Here is a 24,271-nt window from a genome sequence, read left to right as displayed (position 1 = left end):
AAATGTCCATATATCCCTGCTATATTTCTTTCAAGCAATGTATATATACATATATGCCAGACTGGAGTTAGTATTATATAAGTCATTGACCTTTGGTATGGAAAATTTCAGAGAAAGGACAATTTTTTAATTTTTGTTTTAAAATATAAAGGCAATGATTAGAAGTGTTATAAAATTATAAAAATGGTTATCAATAAATCCTATGGATTTGGCCTTTAAAATTTGTCTACAAACTGTATCTTCTTTCTATTTGCATTACCAGGACATTAGCTATAATCCTCCTCACCTTCTATCTAGATTACTGCCACCAATTTCTACCTAGCCTTTCTAACTTCAAATTTTCCCCAGGCACATGCATCCTGCGTACTGCAGCCAAACTAATTTTCCTTAAAGATTATTTGTATCTATTCAATTTCAGATCTGTCAACATTTCTATAATAAAATTTTTCTTCATTGATGACAGTGGAAGCAATATTTGTACTATGCTGTACTAAGCAATATTTGTACTATTGTGACAACAATGTTGCTAGCAGCTGCTGTGGAGATGAAAGACCCAACAAGACCAATAACAGGAGCACACAGAAGGGCTGCTAGCACACGGCCTTTGATCTGCTTTTCTAAGGAAAGCAACTTTAAGGAGTTAACAATCTTACTTTAATCAAACATACATATATCATTCACTTTGTTCAGGGGAAAAGTCAGCACCCTGAACTTCAGAGCAAATACAAATAGAAATCACAAACAGATACAATATAAACAGATCAACAGACAGATTTCTGTCTGACATCATAATACATAGTTACCAAAGAAACACAAACATCTGGGTTTTCCAAGCTGGGGCGGGGTGCTTTCAAGAGCTACCCAGGGTTTCATCACCAACACTCTTTCAATGAGTGTGCCCCCCAAAACAAAACGCCAACCTCAGATCTTATATACACATCTCAGGGCTCTGCGGTACTTGATTACCTCAGTGCTGAGAAGCACTCCAAAACAAAAGACAAAAGGGTCCCACTTTCCCTGCTCCATTCAAACAAATGCAAGACTCACTAAAGGCACTTGATGGCCTTAGCATTCCAAAAGAGAAGTCAGCAAAAAAGTCCCACCCTAATAACCATAACAACTATGCCATACAATACCCTCATATCTCATTCCCCAATGTGCTATAATGAGATACAACATTTAGAATTGAAACAAAAAACAGTAAGAGTGGCTTAACCATATTAAATATACAAAAAGAAAGTTCATGCTGAATAATGACATAGTTTTGAGGGCATGATGCCTCCTTTCCATTTCCTTATCAAAAAATCATTTATCTCCTTTTGCCAACTTCCATGTTTTTGACAGGGATGCTGTTATCCTCCAAGTTACATATACTTGAATGCTGAGAGTTACCACAGACTCATATCTCTCCATGCATAAATTTAATCATTTACTTTATCTTGTGGGTTACCTTATGAATGTACCTCAATTCTCCTTTCTCTTCCATTACATTAGAGCTCATATTATCACTTAGCTGAATAATTGTTGCACCCTCCATTTTAGATTACCTGATTCTACACTCCTCCCAACTCAAAATTTGTAATCTATATTGTTGTCAACATAATTTTCATCATTTTTTTTAAAAAGTGAACCTGGCAAAGAGAAGACAAGGTGGCAAAGTAGAGACAGCAAACCAGTTGAAATCTCTCCACATTATCCTCAAAACAACTTTAAAATAATGCCTAAAATTAAAATTTGGAGCAGCAGAACTAACAAAAGGTCAAGGTGAGACTTCTTTTCCAGCCTACAACAACTTAGGAAGTCGGCAGATGTATGTGACACTGGGGTAGAGGCCAGTGCAGAGCAGGTGGCAGCAATATCATCTTTGGACCTTAGAAGGAGTTACTATGAAACTGTGCATACCCTTTGATCAAGCAATACTACTACTATGTCTGTGCTCCAAAGACATAAAATGAGAAGGACTCATGAGCAAAAATACTCATGGAAGCTCTTTTTATGGCAGCAAAGAATTGGAAATTGAGGGGGTGCTTATCAATTGGGGAATGGCTGGATATGTGGTGGCATGGGATTCTGATGAAGTACTATTGTACTATAAGAAATTATGAGGGGGGGTGGTTTCAGAAAAAAACAGTCAAGACCTATACAAAGTGATGTAAAGTAAAGTGAGAAGACTGGGAGACCATAGTATATAGTAATGATCGATACAATGATCCACGATAATTCTCAAAGACTCATGATGAAAAATATTGTGTACCTCCAGAAAGAGAATTAATGAACTCAGTAGTACAAATTGAAGAGTCATTTTCTAGCTTTCTTTATTTCTTTTCTTTTTTCTTTCATCCTTTCTTTCTTCCTTCCTTTGTCCCTTTTTCTTCCTTCCTTCCTTCCCTCTTCTCTTTTTTTTTCTTCTTGTTCTCATTCTTATTCTTCTTTTGCAATATGATTTATGTGGAAAAAATGTTTTGCATGATTTCACATCTTCCTAGATTGGTGAGGGGTCACAGGGAGAAAGAGAATTTGGAACTCAAACTTAAAAAGAAACTAATCTTTAAAATAGACAATAATGTTAAAAAAAACATTATAATCATCGTAATTCAGTCCTTTAAGGATCTATAATTTCATCAGTATGCATACTTCCTACATTAACAAAGATCATAACCATTTTATAATGGAGTAGATGAATTTTGAAAATTTCAATATCTGGGAAAAATTTACCAAGCTGCCACTAACCAGGTAGTGAACATTGTCTTGAATATCAAACAATATCTCTGACCTATACCATTTTTGGAAGGTTAAAGCCCAGAATGAGGTGAATCTTAATTGAGTGGATAATAAAAGTTGAAGGGTTTTGTTGTTTTTGTTGCTTTTTGTTTTTTTCTGTTCCTTTATTTTTTAAATTGTTGAAAGCCAGAAAAATGAGAAACAAAGGTCAGCTACTTGGAGAGGGTGGAATAATGATCATGAATAACAGAAAGATGCCCAACTATTCAACTTTTACTTTGTCTCTGTTTTTCTTTGAAAAAGTTTGAGAGGAGAGAACAAATCTGGCTAAGAGAAAAATTAAAACCCATGTTATGTGAGGAGATAATAGAAAAAATATTTAATTTCCAAAAATGAGTAAAATTCATATGAATGATAAATTTCAGCAAAAGGTACTATAATACTTTATTTTTGAGATGCTGACTATGGAGAGCTTTAAGAAGCCATGAAGAATAGATAGTTATGTTAGGACTAGAGAAGACAAAAGTGTCTCTGCATGTGTCTGGTTATAAATTTCAAGGAGCAAAAGCCCAGTCCTGCCTACTGACTAAATGAACACATTAATTATTATATTGATTAATGTAAAGGTGCTCAATAAATGCTTTCTCTGAGGCAGGCAAAATGCTAAGCACTAGGAATACATATAGAAGTGAGAAAGACAATCAAGATACTTACATTTTAATAGGAAACATAACACATAAAGGAGATGTAGAAACAGAAGAGGGGTAGGGATATAGCATCATAGTTTAGAAGTGGCAGAGAAGTGTTTTAGGTCTTTGGGGTAGAAACCATGTTTTTGTTTGTCTTTCTATTCCCAGTTTTTAAAACAATACCTTGTGCATAGTAAGCATTTAATGAAAGGAGAAACAGAAAAAAGAGAAGAAAAAGGAGGAGGAGGGGAAGGGTGACTAAAATTCATTTATCAGAATCCAGAATCATACTGACTGAGTGAATTTGGTGAAAAAGGCAATGAGGAGGATGGTCAAAATGAAGACAAAATGATTAGGAAATGACTGGGAAGTAGCATAGTTTAGCTCCTGTGTGCCCAATATTAGATGCTCTTTCTTCTGTTTATATCTTTGTATCATCATCATCTTCAAAATCATCATTATCATATAATCATGCATTTTGAGATGCTTTCATCTCAGATATAGAAGTTTTAACCCTGTATTAAAAGTATCACAAACATATCACATGGCTTTAATTTTTATGTTGTATTTCTTTATTTCTTCTTTTTATACTTCCTTTGTTTTTGCTTCCATTCACTCTAGGAATAGTCTTTCTCCCTGCTATGCTTCCAGCCTTTTTATTTCTTTAGCTTGGAAACTAAACTACATTTTATTCATCTTTATTTTAACTATTTAATTTATAAACTATAATCTATAATCTGCAAGCACCATACAATCCCTTTAGGTCATGGAAACATTCTCATTCTCTGTTTCTGCTGCTCAGTTCTCTATGGTTCTCACAGACAATTTTTACTATCTACTGCCCCTGCTAAAGGATCAGATTCCAGAAGCTTTCAAACAAGGCTTTTTTTCTTTTTTAATAAGATTTTTCAACCTCTTCTCCTATTATCTGTTATACTTGCCCATTTCTGATTTAAATTTTCAGATTTATACAAATACTTCCTGAAAATAGGAGCTGTTGTACTCCTGCTCTCATGAAAATCTTGGGGAGAAAATCTAACTTATAGCTACTTCATGTCTCTCTATTTTCTCTTTTCACTCTGGGTTACATGTTCTTTTGCATCATTACCTTGCCACTATCGTCTATGAATACAAACAAATCTATGGAATCCTATTTTATTTTCTTCATGGCAAGTACAGAAATATAATTTTCATCTACCCTGTAGAATGCCCTCTAGTCCCTAAACCTCAAGACTAATGAAGGTACGGGCAATACAGAGAACTCTTCATGGGAGTTGGATTCCTGTAGAGTTCATGGAGGTTATTGCAGGAAGCCATACAAGTTTCTGAGATAACAAGGTTTTGATCAAATGGGGGCTGGCCAAGGTCATGGATTAACACTCCCATGCTGTCTTCCTACATTTATTGTGACAGATAATATTCACATCCCTTGTCTGGCTCAACCTATTTTCTGGTTCCATGGTATTATTGAATTCTTACAGGCTGGACCTTGATCCTTGTCAACTTCCCTTTTAAGCCTTGTGACTATGATTTTGATCTTGCTTCATTCTCAGATATCACCTCTAATATGATCAATTTTGTGCATCGGCTTGTCACCACTTTATACCTTTATCTGTATTGAAACTTTATCTGTGCTATAATTCCTTGTTAACACTCCCTCCCAAATCATACAACAAGAGAGGTATCAACCTGACTCATATACTCTGCTCGGACAGAGTCCTCTGAATACTATATTTAGGGCTTGTTATGAAACAGCAACATATGTGTGTGTGTATGTATATATACATATATACACTTATGTGTATATATATATATATATATATATATATATATATATATAGTCATGATGTAAAAAAGTTGAATCCTTTTGATTAAATCCAAGAATTCATATAACTTAGCTATTAACATTTTAAAAGATAACTACTAGAATAAAACCACCTACTAACATATGCCTACTCTTCTATCAACACAAAAATTTTATGAAAGGCATCAAAACATAAATTAAGAGCACCCTCAATAAAGACATTAGCAGGGAATGACTAGACTTTCACAAGTAGAAATCATAAAATCCAAATGTAATTATTTTTGCTTTTGAAAAAAAGGACTTGGCATTGCAAAACACCTTATGTGTTCTTATTTTTCCAATTTATTTTTCCCATTTAATTTTTTTATTAATAAATATTATATCTTCCTTCTTCCTACTCCTATTGGGGAAAAAACAACAAAAACAAGACCTAACTTTAAATTCTGCCTCAGAAATTTATTATGAGCAAATTATATCTCTTAGCCTCACTTCTCTAGATGTGAAATGAAAACAATGATAGCATTTACTCACAGGGTTATTAGGACGACTAGATAAGTTAGCATGGGTAAAGTGGCTTGCAAATATTAAAATGCTATATAAATGCTAGCTATTATTCATACTGTCTTTTAACATGTAAAAACAGAAATAACCATGTTGAATTATCCCTGGTCTAATAATAAACATCACATAAGGTATGAAACAGGGTGATATATGAACACCAAAAGAATCTGTCACTGTGGAGGAAATCCAGGAGAGCTGAGGTTAAGGAATAATTCCCTCTGGATGATGATGATGAAGATGATGATCCAGGCACATGCTCAGTTTTTTACAAATTTTATCTCATCTGATCCTCACAACTACCCTGAGACGTAGGTATTATTATTTTCTCCATTTTTACAGCTGATGAAACTGAGGCAAACAGGCTAAGTGACTTGCCCAAGGTCACAGAGCTAATAAGATTTTGAGGCTGGATTTCAACTTAGGTCTTCTTGATGCCAGGCCCAGAGCTACATCTACTTCAGATGACTTGATGTTTGAAGATGATGGATAATTGATTTCAGCAAACCTCCAGACATTCAGTGTCTCTTGGTATAGATCTATAATCATTCAGAGGTGTTTGTCCTATCCATTCATATAAGAAAGACTGAATTTATGGAGAATGTATGTTGCCCAGATTTCAACATGCATCTGTTTTAAATAGGTACCCAATAAAGCCTATACAACCATATGCCTACCTAGGACAACAATACAAGTGGATAATGGACAAGTGGATTCAGGGTTGAACAATGGAGCAGAGAAGACAATAGAAAGGTGCATGGTGACTGTGAAAAATGTGCCAAATATAAAACAACCAGATACTTCAAAGAAGATCATAGGTTTTACTTTCAACCTGATCCCCATAGCCATCATCTAAGGAAGAATCCCTTGTTAAGATATCTTATTGGCATTTACAAATACCGTATCCTCTAATTCCTCAGCATCCACAATTGCCAAAAACTCAGAAAAGAAGTTTTCATCACTTAAGTACTTGGCACAGATGACTGGCTTTATCCATGGAAGTAATACGGAACAGTATAAATAAACATCTGTTCGGCCACTGCATCAAAGTTCCACTGTGCCTTTCTGTCTACACTGCAACTAAACACTTTCACATGTGTTACTTTTTCCTGTTAGATTGTGTATTTATTTCAGTCAGGAAGCTTATAGCTTTTCTACATGTATCCCCAGTGCTTATCACAGTGACTAACATATAGTGAGTATATGATTTTTAAAATTCATTTATTCAAAAATATGAGTAAAATGTCTTTAAAGAATTGTATGACAGAATGAACATGCCAGCCCATAGTTAGATAGTGGGTTCCTTTAGTACTCTTCCAATGTCAGGAGAAAGCAAAGAAGGACTTTAGCACATTGGCAGTTGCCTGGGGGCAAAATTTGTGGAGGGAGTGTATAAGGTTCTCACAGAAAGGGCAGGCATAAATGGGTTATGATCTGCATTACTGAAAGAAATTTATAAGGCAATGAGATCACAGATCTATATGTGTTTTTGAAAGAATTTTAACATAAAATTCAATTTCAAAGTAAAAGTCAATAAATGTTAAGAAGCTTAGCACAATGCCTGGAACATGGAAACCATTTAATACATGCTTATTGGTTGATTGTATTTGAATTTAGGATGATTAAAACCTGATAATATGCTATTTTAATGTATAGAAAGTCTGTAATTTTGGTGAAGAAATTGTATTTCAACATCAAGGAAATTTCATCGTGGCAAAGCATTATTAACCTTACCAATTCATTCATCCATCAGCCTTTTTTGTCACAAAGAATGATGATTATACATATTGAAGAAGTCTATGTCTCACATCATTGCTGAAATAAAAGACATTACAGACATTTTCCTATTTTTCTTCTAATAATAGATTAATGAGAAAAGAATATATAATCACTATTTTATTTTGTTAACTTCAAAATATTATGCCCTTGGAAGGAAAAATCAAGTAAGTTCAATTAGCTTACCTTATAAAATGATTAAGTCAAACTTTCTGTCAGTGTTTTCTTCCCCCTAGTGATTTACTCATTATGTGAAATGTACTAATCAGTGTGAAGAAGTGGCATATATTTGAAAAATAATATGGGAAACACAATGAAAACTGCAGAGCAAATGAAACCATACTAATAATGTCAAGCACTGATTTTAGCTTCAAATCCTTTATCATTTTACACTCAATTCCCATATACTACATGGTCTCTTCATCCTTGGAGCTAAGAAGCTCCTATATCATAAGATTATAGATTTTGAGCTGAATGGAACTTTAGAGACCATTTAGTCCAATGCATTCATTTTCTAGATGAGGAACCAGGGGGTTGAGGTTGAATGCTTTTCCAAATGTCACACAAACAGCAAATGTAGGATTCAAATGTAGGTGCTTCCAAATCAGTTTAGTCCTCTTTACATGGTAAAACATCACCACCAGGTTATAATCAAGAGACTCTTTGTAGTACCAAGAAAGATGAGACCAAAGCTGGGGATATAATACCAGAAAACGCTGAGCATTTAGTTCAGAGATTGAGAAGAAACACTCTGCTCAGGAGTCAAGGCAAAATCAGAAACTAGAGGTTAAAAATTGAAAAGGTCGCAGCTAAGCAAATGATCAGCATTCTGAGCTCAAACAGAAGTTGTGAGGTCAAGATGAAACAATGGGCCGCACATGGTAAGCAATAACAAAAGCATAAACACATAGCGACTAGGGTGGAGGCAGAACATTAAAACTTTAGTCAAGCCTGACTTATACAGGTGGCAGTTAATATTCTTCCTGAGAAGTCAATAAAACCTTGGTTAAACACTGTGGTCTTTTCATCTTTTTTATTATGTGTTTCAAAAACAAATAATCTTGAGAGAATGAACTCCTAATATTGTGAATTAGTTTATTAAATTCATTGGCAGTATTAATATACCTGAGAATGAAAAGACAGTATTTATAGGTAAAGGAAAGGACAGAAAGAGAAAGAAAAGAGTAACAAAGTCGAGATTTACCTGCTTCATCATCTTGTCTAGGTCCACCTTTGTATATGTGATCTCTTTTATTTAGCATTTTTTCCCCTTCTTTGTTAATTGTAATACTGAGAAATCATCACTTGGAAAAAAGCCTGGATTTTTAAAATGAAAGCAAATGAAATTACATGCATCAAGTGTGAAATGCTGTATTAATTGTATTCTAACCACAAGTGACATAGAATAACAAAGAAAACACAGAATTGTCTTGCTCAATGTTTTGTAAATGACATCATTAAGCTAAAAAGAATCATTCTTAGGCATTCAAATAAATGGCCTACATTTACAACTTATCAAGGAGTTTGCCACGAAATTATATTCTTTTTCTCTCAATTATGTGGGCATATGTATCCATATGTGTATACTTACCCATAAAAATTGTGTGTGTATATCCTGTTATCATTCAGTTTCTCTCAACATCTATTGTATTATTAGCTCTTAGACCTATATTTTTTTCCTTTTCTGCTTGCATTCTGTGACAATTTTTTTTAAATATGCATTCATACATAGAATTTGGAACCTCTTTACACATTAATTTTCCTTCTTAAAAATATCACCCTTCAAAAATTAAAATCTACTTTTTCTGTTTTTTTTTTTACTACAGTCTGATGCCCTACAAATCTCATGGTAATCATCCCCCTATTTCAGAATGCAAGATATTTGAAAAATAAAATACAATTTTGTTCTTGGATCAACCAAAAGCAAAATTGAAATCTATGCCATTAAGCTGCAAACAAACTAAAATTTGCAACACACAAACATACAAACTAAATAATATGTGTGTTTCTCTCTATGTTCATTTAATAATCACCAGAGATTTATAATATATAGGTTATCTAAAATTATGTTTTTCAGTCTTTCTTATTTTAATTAAATTTATCTAGATCTGAAAGAGGGTACATTATTAATTTTATTAACTATTATATGTTTTAGTGCTTATATCTCTCCAAAATTCTTATAACTTTTTCTCTAGTTATTGAAATATTTTGCCATTCAGTGTATATTTGTTAAGGACTGAATTAATTTATGGTTCATGGTATAGTTTGTCAAATTATTGTTTAACTTTCAAAAGCCAATCTATTTTTTTCTGTTTCTTTGCCTAAAATCCTGATTCTTCCACTGCTTTTTGAGGTCAGCTGAGGCATAATATTTTATCCTATTCTCTTTTCTTAATTCTGTGTTTATTTGTTTCAGATGTGTTTTTTGTAAATGACATTTCGTTGGATTCTTCTTTCCAATCCATTATATTGTTTTCTTCAGAGTTATAGATTAGTTCATCCCATTCACCTTCATATTTATTATAGTTAACTGTGTACTTCTGTTTATTCTTTTCTGTTATGCTTTTATTCCTTTTTTATTTCCACCCCCCATTTTATCACCAGTTCTTACCATTTATTTGTTTCCTTTCAAACTCCTGTACCTGATATCCCTTTTGCCCCATTTTCTCCTCTTCCTATTCTCTCCTGTGTCCTTATTTAGTTGATTATACTTGTACAACAAAGTGTCCGTGTGTATGTGTTCTACTATTCTTTGACCAATTCAGATGAAAATGTAGTTCAAGTAATGCTCCAGCTACCCCATCTCTTTGTTTAGAATTCTACTTGCATATTTTGATAATATGAGATTACGAATAATAACATTAATAATATAGCAATAATCATAGTTAGCATTTATATAGTGTCTACTATTTGGCAGGAACTGTGCTAAGTGTTTTACAAATATTTTCTCTTTTGACAATTGAAATAATAACTCCTGATTCTCTTTCTCCTTGTTGCATCCTTTCTCCTTCCCCTTTCCTTTCTGCTTTTAAACCCATCAAAAAATAGTAAAACAATCCCCAGACCCTATGTCTTATTTCATTTCCTCTATGACATCCATAGGTCTATTCAGTTCCTGGTGTCTGGCTTTAAGATATTCCATTGAGTTAATTAAAGGGTCTTGTCCAAGATCTTTGTTGGTATAGTCATTGAAAAAGTTGCCTTTCAGTACTTTCTTCTACTTAGCCATCTTGGTTGGCCTCTCAAATCAACATTTTGGTAAGGAACACAAAAAAGAAATTAATTTCAAATTACTTTATTGTCTTCTATATGCTAAATATCTCGAAGTCTTTCAATTAATCCTCTCATTGGATGGTTTTCAATTCCCTAACTATCATGGTCACCCTTGCCTGGGCCTGTTTCAGTTTGCCAGTATCTCCTAATACACAGTGCACAAAATGGAACACAGTTCTTGAAACATGCTCTGACAAGGATATAATAACAAGTAACTACCACCTCTTTCAATCTGGACACAATACTTTTACTAATTAAATTTGTGATTGAATCATAAATCTTGAACCAAAATCCCAAAGTGATTTTTCTTTTGAATTAAGGTCTAGTTTTCTTCTCCTCATCCTGTACTAATATAAGTAATTGTTCAACCTTAATAAGGGAATTTCCCATTTATTACTATTACATTTTATTTTGTTAATTTTGACTTATCATTTAAAGACTTTTGGATTATAAATTTCTTATCAGTTATATGTTGCTCTTCCTAGATTTGCACTAGAAAATTTGACAAGGAGACCATATACATCTTTATCTGAATTATTTTAAAATGATAAAAAGAATATGGACAGGGACAAAAATGGTTCTCTAGTTTGGTATGCATATATAAATGAATATTTTGGGGTCTGCTTTTACAACTAATCCTTTATCCACATGACAAAGGTGTGATGATATAGGAGAAAGGCCACTCTACTTGGAGACAAGAAATATAGGTTCAAGTATTGGCTTTGATACATATTAAGTCATACAACCTGAGACAACTCTCAACATTCAGAATTTGTTTCCTCATCTGTAAAAAAGGGATAACACTACATTACCTCTCTCACACATCTGTGGTGGGAAAAATGCTTTTAAAATTAAAATGCTTCTCAAAATGTTATAGAAATTTAAGCTGTTAACATTTCCCCTTTTGTCCACAAGATAGATATCACTATTCTCATTTCTCAGATAAGAAAATTAAAACTCAGATGCAAAAAATAATTTCCCAAAATTCACACAACTAATAAACGTCAGAGCATTGATTTGCACCCTGGTTTAATCTTTCAATAACTTTAGCCAAAGCACCAGCACCAAGTTGCTTCTCATGTGGCGTGGGGTACATTAAGTCATCAACGAAAGCCAAAGTGACTTCGGTGATGTCATGACTTGCAAGTTATAGATGAGAGCCAGAGTGATTTGGGTTTAAGGCATGGTTGATAAAAAGAAATCTAGTCAACATGTGGTGGAGGGATATCAGGTTTCAGTAGATAAAAATGTGATCAGAACACATCAATATCCCATAGACTAAAGAAAGACAAATCCAGAGGGGCTGAGCCAAGATGGCAGAGTAGAAGCAGGGACCTGATAGAGCTCTCCCCACAAACCCCTCAAAATACCTGTAAAAATGACTCTAAACAAATGCTAGAGCAACAGAAGCCACAAAATGACAAAGTGAAGCAGTTTTCCAGCTCAAGATAATCTGGAAGGTTGACAGGAAGGGTCTATCCCACCATGTTCAGAGCAGAGCACAGCCCAGTCTGGGCCACACTAGCAGAGACAGAACTGGAGCAGGCCTCAGGGCCCTGAATCACTGGCAGGTATGGCAGTTTCCAGACATCTTAATCCACAAACACCAAAGACAGCTTCAAAGGTCAGCAGGAAAGCTCTCTCACCTGTGAGAAGGAAACATGGTCCCACCAATATCCCCAGCCCCAGCCTAAGGGCAGTGGCTGCTTCTGGAGATCTCAGCCTACAGATAGTGGGAGAGCCGGGCAGCTGATCTGGGTTGCAGTCCTTTGTAATGATCCTGGGGTGAGGAGGAGTGTGGCAAAGCTGGTGGCAGATGTGGAGAAAGAAAGCTACTCTCAGTTACAGGGCAGAAAACAGTGCTTGTGGTTGCTCATGGACCAGAGCAGAGGCCAGGACAGGAGTAAACATCTCTCTCTTGATCATACCACTTTGGAGGCACTCAGAATTTACAGGTTCCTAGAGATTTCTCTGTAAACAGCTGTACAAAACGCCTGAAACTTGGGGCAGTACAGCCTCCACTTAACAAAGAGCTCAAAAGTCAAATAACTGGCTGGGAAAATGGGCAAAGAGGGGGAAAATGAACAAGATAATAGAAGGTTATTTTCTTGGTGAAAAGATGTTTTCTTACACACTTACTGAAAAGGAATATCAAGGCATGCAGCCAGAGGAAGACAGCAAGGTCAAGGCTCCTACATTCCAAACCTCCAAGAAAAATATGAAATGATCTCAGGCCATGGAAGAGCTCAAAAGGGATTTTGAAAATTAAGTGAGAGAAGTGGAGGAAATTTTAGGAAGTGAAATGAGACTGATACGATAAAATCATGAAAAACAAGTCAACAGCTTGCTAAAGGAGACCCCCCCCAAAATACTGAAGAAAATAACACTTTTAAAAATAGACTAACCCAAATGGCAAAAGAGGTTTAAAAAGCCAATATGGAGAAGAATGACTTGAAATGAAGAATTGGCCAAATGGAAAAGGAGGTCCAAAAGCTCCCTGAAGAAAATAATTCCTTAAAAATTGGAATGGAGCAAATAGAAGCTAATGACTTTATAAAAAATCAAGAAATTACAAAATGGAATAGAAAGAATGAAAAAATAGAAAACAATGTGAAATATCTCTTTGGAAAAACCACTGACCTGAAGAATAGATCCAGGAGAGATAATTTAAAAATTATTGGACTACCTGAAGGCCATGATCAACAAAAGACCCTAGACAATCATCCTTCAAGAAATTATCGGACTTCTGGGGGAGGAGCCAAGATGGGGCTGCAAAGCAGTGAGCTCCCCGCCAAGTCCCTCCAAAAACCTATAAAAAATGACTCTGAACCAATTCTAGAATGGCAGAACCCACAAAACAGCAGAGGGAAGCAGGGCTCCAGCCCAGGACAGCCTGGATGGTCTCTGGGTGAGGTCTATCCCACACGGAGCTGAGAGCTGGGAGCTGGGAGCTGGGAGCTGGAAGCAGAGCAGAGCTCAGCATGAGCTGCTCGGACCAATCAGAAGAGGAGCCGGGTGGAGCGGGCCCTAGCACCCTGAATCAGTGAGCTGTGGCAGTTACCAGACTTCACAACCCACAAACACCAAAGACTGCAGAGAAGGTTAGTGGGAAAAGCTGCGGGAGTGGAAGGAGTTCCAGGTTCGGCCACCACCCCCAGGGCAGCAGAGGTGGGGCAGCTACAGCTGCTGTTACTTCCGGCCCCAGGCCCACCTGGTGGGAGGAATTAAGTGGCGGATCAGAACAGGAGTGCACAGCCTGCTGAAGATCTAAGCCCAGTCCGGGTTGGGGGTTCTTGAGGAAGGAGGAGTGCTGGTGTGGCAGAGCTGGCGCATCTCCCCTAAACATGGAACATAGAACTCTTTAGTCTACAAGCAGTCATACTCTGCTGAAAAACTCAAGGGTCAAGGTAGTTGGTTGGGAATATGGCCAGGCAGCGAAAACACACCCAGATTCAGTCTCAGACTTTGGATTCTTTTTTTGGTGACAAAGAAGACCAAAACATACAGCCTAAAGAAGTCAACAAAGTGGAAGAGCCTACACCAAAAGCCCCCAAGAAAAACATGAGCTGGTCCCAGGCCATGGAAGGGCTCAAAAAGGATTTGGAAAAACAAGTTAGAGAAGTAGAGGAAAAATTGGGAAGAGAAATGAGAAGGATGCAAGAAAACCATGAAAAACAAGTCAATGGCTTGCTAAAGGAGACCCAAAAAAATACTGAAAAATACACTGAAGAAAACAACACCTTAAAAAAATAGAGTAACTCAAATGGCAAAAGAGCTCCAAAAAGCCAATGAGGAGAAGAGTGCCTTGAAAGGCAGAATTAGCCAAATGGAAAAGGAGGTCCAATGGACCACTGAAGAAAATACTACCTTAAAAATTAGATTGGAGCAAGTAAAAGCTAGTGACTTTATGAGAAATCAAGATATTATAAAACATAACCAAAGGAATGAAAAAATGGAAGACAATGTGAAATATCTCATTGGAAAAACCACTGACCTGGAAAATAGATCCAGGAGAGAGAATTTAAAAATTATTGGACTACCTGAAAGCCATGATCAAAAAAAGAGCCTAGATATCATCTATCAAGAAATTATGAAGGAGAACTGCCCTGATATTCTAGAGCCACAGGGCAAAATAGAAATTGAAAGAATCCACAAATCGCCTCCTCAAATAGATCCCAAAAAGAAATCTCCTATTGTTGCCAAATTCCAGAGCTCCCAGATCAAGGATAAAATACTGCAAGCAGCCAGAAAGAAACAATTTGAGTGTTGTGGAAACCCATCAGAATAACCCAAGATCTGGCAGCTTCTACATTAAGAGATCGAAGGGCTTGGAATACGATATTCCGGAGGTCAATGGAGCTAGGATTAAAACCTAGAATCACCTACCCAGCAAAACTGAGTATCATGCTCCAAGGCAAAATATGGATTTTCAATAAAATAGAGGACTTTCAAGCTTTCTCAGTGAAAAGACCAGAGCTGAATAGAAAATTTGACTTTCACACACAAGAATCAAGAGAAGCATGAAAAGGTAAACAAGAAAGAGAAATCGTAAGAGACTTACTAAAGTGGAACTGTTTTGTTTACATTCCTACATAGAAAGATGATATGTATGATTCATGAGACCTCAATATCATAGTAGCTGAAAGAAATATGCATATATATATATATATATATATGTTTATGTATATATATATATATAAGTGAATGTGCATGTATGTATATATGTATGTGTATATATATATATATATATATAAAGAGAGAGAGAGAGAGGACACAGGGTGAGTTGAAGATGAAGGGAAGATATCTAAAAGAAATAAAATCAAATTAAGGGATCAGAGAGGAATATATTGAGAGAGGGAGATAGGGAGAGATAGAATGGGGTGGATTATCTCGCATAAAGGTGGCAAGAGGAAGCAGTTCTGTGGGAGAAGGGGAGAGGGCAGCTGAGGGGGGAATGAGTGAATCTTGCTCTCATTGAATTTGGCCTGAGGAGGGAATACCATACATACTCAATTGGGTATCTTACCTCACAGGAAAGAAGAGGGAAGAAGATAAAAAAAAAGGGGGATGATGGAGGGGAGGGCAGATGGGGGTGGAGGTAATCAAAAACAAACACTTTTGAAAGGAGACAGGGTCAAGGGAGAAAATTCAATAAAGGGGGATGGGTTGGGAAGGAGCAAAATATAGTTAGTCTTTCACAACATGAGTATTGTGGAAGGGTTATACATAATGATACACATGTGTCCTATGTTGAATTGCTTGACTTCAGGGAGGGTGGGTGGGATGGGAAGAGGGGAGAGAATTTGGAACTCAAAGTCTTAAAAACAGATATTCAAAAACAAAAAAAAAGTTTTTGCATTCAACTAGAAAATAAGATACACAGTCAATGGGGCGTAGAAATTTATCTTGCTCTATAAGAAAGGAAGGGAAAAGGGGATCAGAGGGGAGTGGGGTGACAGAAGGGAGGGCTGAATGGGGAACAGGGCAACCAGAATATACATCATCTTGGAGTGGGGGGGAGGGTAGAAATGGGGAGAAAATTTGTAATTCAAACTCTTGTGAAAATCAATGCTGAAAACTAAATATGTTAAATAAATAAATTTTAAAAAGAATAAAAAAGAGATCATTAAGAAATGTAGAATGTAAAATATAAAATGATTATATTGAAATAAAAAGTTTTTGACAAAGAAAAAAAAAAGAAATTATCAAGTAAAACTGTCCTGATATTATAGAACCAGAGTGTAAAATAGAAATGGAAAGAATCTACTGATCACCTCCTGAAAGAGATCCCAAAAGGAAAATTCCTAGGAATGTTGTAGCCAAATTTCAGAGTTCCCAGGTCAAGGAGAAAATATTGCAAGTGGCCAGAAAGAAACAAATCAAGTATTGTGGAAACACAATCAGGATAACACAATATTTAGCACCTTCTACATTAAGGGATGGAAGGACTTAGAATATGATATTCCAGAGGTCAAAGGAGATAGGATTACAACCAAGAATCACCTACCCAGCAAAACTGAGCATAATATTCCTGGGGAAAAATGGAATTTCAACGAAATAGAGTACTTCCAAGAATTCTTGTTGAAAAAGACCAGAGCTGAATGGAAAATTTGACTTTCTAATACCAGAGTCAAGTGAAACATGAAAAGGTAAACAGAAAAGAGAAACCATAAGAGAATTATTAAAGTTGAACTGTTTATATTCCTGAACAGAAAGATGATAATTGTAACTCAAGAGATTTTCCTTAGTACTAGGGTAGTTCAAGGGAATATACATACATATGTATGTATATATATATATATATATATATATATATATATATATATACACACACACACACACATATATATATACACACACATATATATATACACACACACACACACACACACACACATATATATATATATATATATATATATATATATATATATGACTATAACCTATATTGAACTGCTTGCTTTATCAATGAGGGTAGGTGGGAAGGGAGGAAGGGAGATAATGAGGAACTCAAGGCTTTAAAAATGAATGCTGAAAATTGTTCTTGCATGCAACTGGGAAATGAGATATACAGTCAATGGAGTATAGAAATCTATCTTTCCTTACAGGAAAATAGAAAGGAAAGGGATAAGAAAAGGGGGTGGGGAGTAATAGAAGGGGTAGCAGATCAGAGGAAGGGGTGGTCAAAATGCACACTGTTCTGGGGTGGAGGGAGGAGAGAGATGGGAAGAAAATTTGGAATTCAGAATCTCGTGGAAGTGAATGTTGAAAACTGAAAATAAATCTATTTATATAAATAAAAAATAAAAATTAAAAAGACAAATCCAATCAGTCTAGAACAAGAGGTGAAGAAAATCAGTTTTAGGGATCAGTCTTTTATTAAGAGTTTAGGCTAGGATAAAGAACATGAATAAATTTTCCAAGAAATTACACCAATCAATCTGTCTGTTTTTAATGCTGTGATGCAATGAACCAAGATTCCTGCTAATTTCTACAATTTGTTCCTGATTTTCCTATGAATTCCTTTAAATTAACTTGAAATTGCTTGGAAACCAGTTTATCTTATCTTGATTTAAACCAGAGGAAAAGGGGTTAAGCTGAATGGAAGCCAACATATGTAAGGAGTTCTGGGGGCTCTTAGTGACCAGATCCAGTAGTAGTAGTAGTTTGTTCATTCCTTTCATAAAACTATAATATTGGTACTCAGAGAAGTAAGAAGAGCACTGGATTTGTTTTTAGAAAATTTAGATTCATCTGCGCTTCATCTACTTATTCTGTGACCTTTGGCAAATCACTTTGCTTCTCTAATGTTCAATTACTGTTTTGTAAGTTGGGGGGATTAGACTAGATGTTCTCTAAAATATGGTACTGTGAAGATATAAAAGCTTATGATAAGAAAAACTGGAAGACTTTGTGAATGCATTTTTCTGCCCAGGCTTTCCTCCACATAAACAAAACAAGACATGCTGCCCCTAAATACTAAATGATATGGATTATTATTTAGATATCTCTTTTCACCCCTTTTTTATTTCCTTTTCTTTTAAGAAATGATCATTAGACTACGATAGTTCATTTATGCTATGGCAATATTGTCATTGATAAATATTAAATTGAAATAGAAATGTATTAAATACTAAGTATAAAAAATTACTGTGCTAAAAAGAATCATAGTTCTTGACTTTAAGGAGCTCACAATCTAGTAGGAAAGATAGGGGAAAAAAAACCCAATAATATAACTGTATGATGAAATAGAAAACAGAAGAAATTCACAAAGGTAGACGGCATGGCATAGCCCATAGCAAAACAAAGCTTGGACAGCTTGACCTAGACTCATCTTATCTTTGATGCATACTGTTTAAGTAATCCTTCAAGAATCATATAACCCTAAGTAACCCCAGAAAAGTCTGTAAGGCTAAGTGAAAGAATAGCTACCTATGTACATTGGAATACTTACCTATGTACATTGAAATAGCTGCTCATATATATTGGCTTGATGTGTTTCTTCACTGGAGAATGTACAACAAGGAAATCATAGGTCTGTAAAAATAAAAAGATTTTACAAAACTAATAAAAATAATACAAATACCACTGTTCCATATAGCAGATGAAGTTTGGGGTTTGGAGGGAAGACAATCTGGATTCAAATCCTACTTCTGCTTCCTATTTGTCTCTCAATGTGCTTTAATCAAATTGATGTAATGGGAGCATAGTCAGTGGTGCCTACTCCTCAGAGCATGAGTACTACTTATGTTCTGCCTCTGATCAGTCTATGTGGATGAGACTAGGGAACATATTTTGGAAAATGAAAGATGGCATAGGAGGACTCCACTATTCTATTTTAATCACATGAAAAGATTCTGCAACTGTTTTTAGTCATTTAATGAATCAGTGAAGTGGTATACTTTTGATGGGCTGCTAGCTTTCTGCTATTCTTTCCTACCTTGCTGTGTTCCACTTAGGAAGCAAGAATTATTGTGAGTCCTCAGAGTGGGGAGAGGCCTTGGGCCTCTAATTCCATATCTTGATTGTCATCATGTGGCCTGTGAATTCATGACTCTCTATATCATTAAGGCAAAATTCATGATCTCGAAGAGGACCATGAGCATGCCTGAATGGTTTGGAATTGCAGAATACAATGAATTCTCTAAGTAGAAGACAGCAGAAGTATAACATTTATTTAAACTTCAAAGGATCAGACCCAAGGACCAATGCCCCCAATTCAATATAGTGGCAACAACATTCCAAAACCAATAAGCCCACTTCACTATAGTAACAAGGAGGTTACAACAAAATATTATAGCAGCAAGGCAGACCGTACTTGTGCTTCCCCTCAATGCTAGAGCCCTCCTATAAGATCACTCACAAGTCCTAAGTCCCTGCTCAGCAATCTCTCCTGTGGCTCTGCTGACTCCAAGTTTAGAAACTCCCTCTCGTGTTCAGCACTCTCTGCTCTGCACATTCTGGAAGCTGGCCCTTGGCTCCTGAATCCTGCTGCTCTCTATTTCTCAGTTTCTTCAGCTTCTGCCCTTTCCAAGCTCTGTTCTCTGTTTTTATACGGTCCTTAGCAGTCATCTGATTGACTAGTCATAATCTGACTGACTAGAGCTCAGGCACATACATTGGCTCTGGTTTTAGCAACTCCCCTTATGGCCCTGAGGGTTTCTCACCTCTCTCAAACTAGCTAACTAGCTTGCTAACTGGCCTGGGGCCTCCCACTTAATTATTTAAAGGATGTGGGCCTCTCTCTAATCAGACCTGCCTTTTGTTGACCCCACCAAAAGCCCCACCTGAACCCTATTCAATGACTGGCAGGAAAGATCTTTTCACTCACTGATTGACTTTACACCCTTTACATTGACTCTGTTTGACTATTTTTTTTCCTGATTTTAGGTGAAGTTGTATTGGAAATGACTATGACATTGTGGGACAACTAGGTGGTGCACTAGATATGGTGCTAGGCTTGAAGTCAGGAATATCCAAGTTCAAATCCAGCCTCAGAATCATACTAGCTGCACGACCCTTGGCAAATCACTTATTCCTGTTTGCCTTAGTTTCCTCATCTGTAAAATAAACTGGAAAAATAAATGGCAAACCACTCCAGCATTTTTGCCAAGGAAACCTCCTGAAGGGGTCAGAGAGTTGGACATGACTGAAAAATGATTAAACAACAAAGATGAATGATCTTGTGAGATTTGGAAGTTCTGAATAGCAAGTGCCAGAAATCAAGGAGCTGGAGTCCTTTCTAGGACTTTATATGATGACAACTCCCAAATCCCAATGTGTCTTTCCCTATTTAGTACTTATGGTAGCCCTTGTGTCCTTACTTGAACACATCCAGACAAGAATGCCCAAAGATGCTCTCTTTGGCCACTTTATGCCTTTTGAATGTACCCCAGTTCCAATTCAGTAGCCAAACACAAGTCTATCTCTTTACAAAAGAGTTCAGTAACCAGTACAGGTTAAATGATGCATAAACAATTCATGATCCAAATAGAAGGGTCTTTTCATTAATTGTCATTATACCTTTCCTAAAACAAACTTCCCAGAGTCTTCCACTTGCTCTAACAATAGGATGGGCATGTTACATATTCTCTGAGGATTAGGTTTCATTGGCCAGGCCCCTGTTTTATTCAGATCCTACACTTAGAGCTCAAAGAGACCACCAATGTCATCTAATCTAATCTCCACATTTTTACGGAGGAATAAATTTAAGCCCAAGCCATTTAGTTACTTGTCCTAGATCTTACAGTTAGGATATAGAAATGATTTTGATTTCATATCCAAAGACTAGATGATTAGATTGTTCCCCAACTACTCCCTGGGGTTCCTCTACTAAGCCATAGAAAGGTTTCATTTATATTGGTAAAGAAAGTTCCCAAATCAAGACTAATATATGAAAAAAAATCAATTTATTTTGAGTATATTTCTGTTTACACTCATACAAAGATATGCATATGAATACATACTTGTGTGTATCATGTATAACTATATTAACTCTATAATACAATTAATTGTATAATCATTATATAACTATACTAATATTTATGTGAATGATTATATATCTATTAATTTTCTTTTTATTTACAGCTAAAAACATAAGTTGCATTTATTAGTTCCATCATCTATATGTATGTACATATATGCATACATACATACGTATATGTATACATAATCCATACTTCCTAATTCTAATTCTGTAGAGAAGATACTCTTGGCAATCTGTACTGCCTATGTGGGTATACATAGCTTAGATGATTGCTACATGGTGAGATTGCACTTTGATTTTTGACTCATCTTGCTGCCTTGCACTGTTTGTTACTGCGTATTAGAGCCAGTCAACTCAAAGTCTGTGGTTCCTTCTTTTGTTTTCTTTTAGGCTTTTAGGGGTTTTTTTGCTTGCTTGTTTGTTTTGTATGTTTTCTTTGTTTGTTTGCGAGTCACCCAATTTCTTCTTGGGGTAAAGGGCGATAATCTATTTGTTGTTATTCAATCATGTCCCCCTCTTCGTGACCCCATTTGGGGTTATATTGGCAAAGATACTAGAGCAGTTTACCATTTCCTTCCCCACCTCATTTTACAATTGAAGAAACCGAGGCAAACAGGGTTAAGTGACTTCCCCAGGGTCACTTAGCAAGTAAGTATCTGAGACCAGATTTGTAATCAGAAAGATTAGTCTTCCTGACTCTAGGCTTAGTACTCTATATACTGTGCCACCTAGCTACTCGAATGTTTTCTAAGTTGCTTTTACTTTCCAACTGTGCCACAGTGTGGAAGATATGTTTCAAGGCCTCTCTAAAAACATGGCTTTGCTTTCCTGCCCTACAGAAATTCTCTATAGAAGAGGAAAGAATTAATATAACAGGATGTAGGTAGTCTTCTCTTCATAGCAGAACCAGCAGTGCTTGAACATTTTAGGCAGCAATTGTAACTGAATTTCTCTTCTCTGGCATAGAACACTATTCTATCAACCAAACAGGTCCAAATATATTACTCTGTTCAAAGGAGGAGGAAGTGAATAAATATTTATGTAGTACTTACTATATGCCAGGAACTGCATTAAGTGCTTTACAAATAGCTCATTTAATCCTCACAACAAGCCTAGAAGGTAGGTGCAGTTATTACTGTATACATCATCCAGTTGAGGAAACTGAGGTTTAAGTGACTTGCTCAGTCACATAGCTATCAAGTATCTGAAGTTGGATTTGAACTCAGGTCTTCCTGAATCCAGACCCAACCTTCTATTCACAGAACCATTTACCTGTCAAAGGAGGTCTTCTCCAACTCAATGTGATAGTTGAGACTAGTTCTGTTAGTACGATTGCAGCAGGAGTAACCAGCTTTAGGTCAATTGTCTTACCTCCCTCCTCCTCCACCCTGAAAGCTCCAAACAACTGACAACAATAAATAACCTCAAAAACAGAAAACTTTAATAGTGAGGAATTTTAATGTTCTTCCTTTAAATATACTTGTGTGCTATAAGCTCTATGTAGGAAAGTCTAAATTTCCATGGAACTAATAGTCAATTTCATTGAAAAAAAAAAGTTCTCTTGAATTGCCAAAAACATGATTCAGCTTATAAAAATAACATTTATAGAAAACTTTTACGAAATGTCTGAGTAAAATAAAGTACATTCATATCATTCTGGATACCAAAGAGTCAGATTAAATATCATTATATCTTACAAAAATTATATTATCTGCTTAGTTTCCTGTTAAAAATTTAGGTGTACCAACATTTCAGCAAGGATCACAAGCCCAGGGGGTACCTTACAATCCACATGTTTACCAATCAATCATTCAGTATTTTTTTAAAATCGGCCCTATCCAAAAATGACACCATGGAAAGCAATGAATATATTTTCTTAAACAATTTTATCAAGCTTTGATCTTCAGGAATAATCTTCAAAATAAGAAGGAAGATGATGTATTTTTGTGCTTTCTTCACTAACTTCTAGTCAAGAAATTATCATTAAACTTGAACAATTCTTTGAATATATGTAAAATGTTCTCATGAATATTTATGCTAATCTAAGAAGTGGTGAATAAAACTATGTGGCTTCTAAACGAGGATGTGGAATAGAAACCAAATTAGGAATGTTGATAGTTTAGAAAATTACTATATTGTTCCTGGTTAACCAATGATTTTTTTTTCTTCTTAAAATAATTGTGTTCTTTTTCTCTACTTTATGAAAAATGTGGTTACTTTTGTTTAAATGGCAACAATCAAATATGTAGTCTTAAAGAATGAAAAGTTAGGTCAACAAGTATTTATTAAACCACTTGATATGTGCAAGGCAGAAATGCAAGCAGAAAGATAATTTCTGCCTAGAAGCAACTTACCTTCCAAAGACAGAAAAGTTGCCATTATTATCACAAGTATATTAAATGTCAAGATAGAGCAAGTTCTGTGCTAGGCATTATATAAAGTCAACCTCACCTGGTATTTAATCTTGAGGGGCTTATTAGCTGAAGCAAAAATGAATATGGATAAAATCTCAAGTCACATAAATGACATAATGACACTTCATTTTTAAAAAAAATGAGAATAAAAATTTACACCTGATGTTACTAGGATGTCTTCTAGTTTATACCCATGACAAATAATGCTTACTGATGGTTTTAGGCAAATTTTTATCAATCTAAGGAAAAATCCATTTATACCTATACTTTCGACTCTTTTTAATAGAAGTAAGTGCTATACTTTTTCAAAAGCTTTTTCTGCATCTATTGATATAATCATATGATTTTTAAAATTTTTGTTATTGATATAATCAATTATGTTGATAGTTTTCTTTATGTTAAACCATCCCTGGTATAAATCCCACTTGGTCATAATATATAATCTTTGTAATATGTTGTTGCGATCTTTTAGCTAGTATTTTATTTAGGATTTTTGCATCCCTATTCAATAATGAAATTGATCTATAATTTTCTAGCTTTATTTTTACTC

The sequence above is a fragment of the Trichosurus vulpecula genome, chromosome 4 (assembly GCF_011100635.1).
Source record: "Trichosurus vulpecula isolate mTriVul1 chromosome 4, mTriVul1.pri, whole genome shotgun sequence".
Taxonomy (NCBI): Eukaryota; Metazoa; Chordata; class Mammalia; order Diprotodontia; family Phalangeridae; genus Trichosurus; species Trichosurus vulpecula.
Note: the sequence above shows the minus strand (reverse complement) of the source record.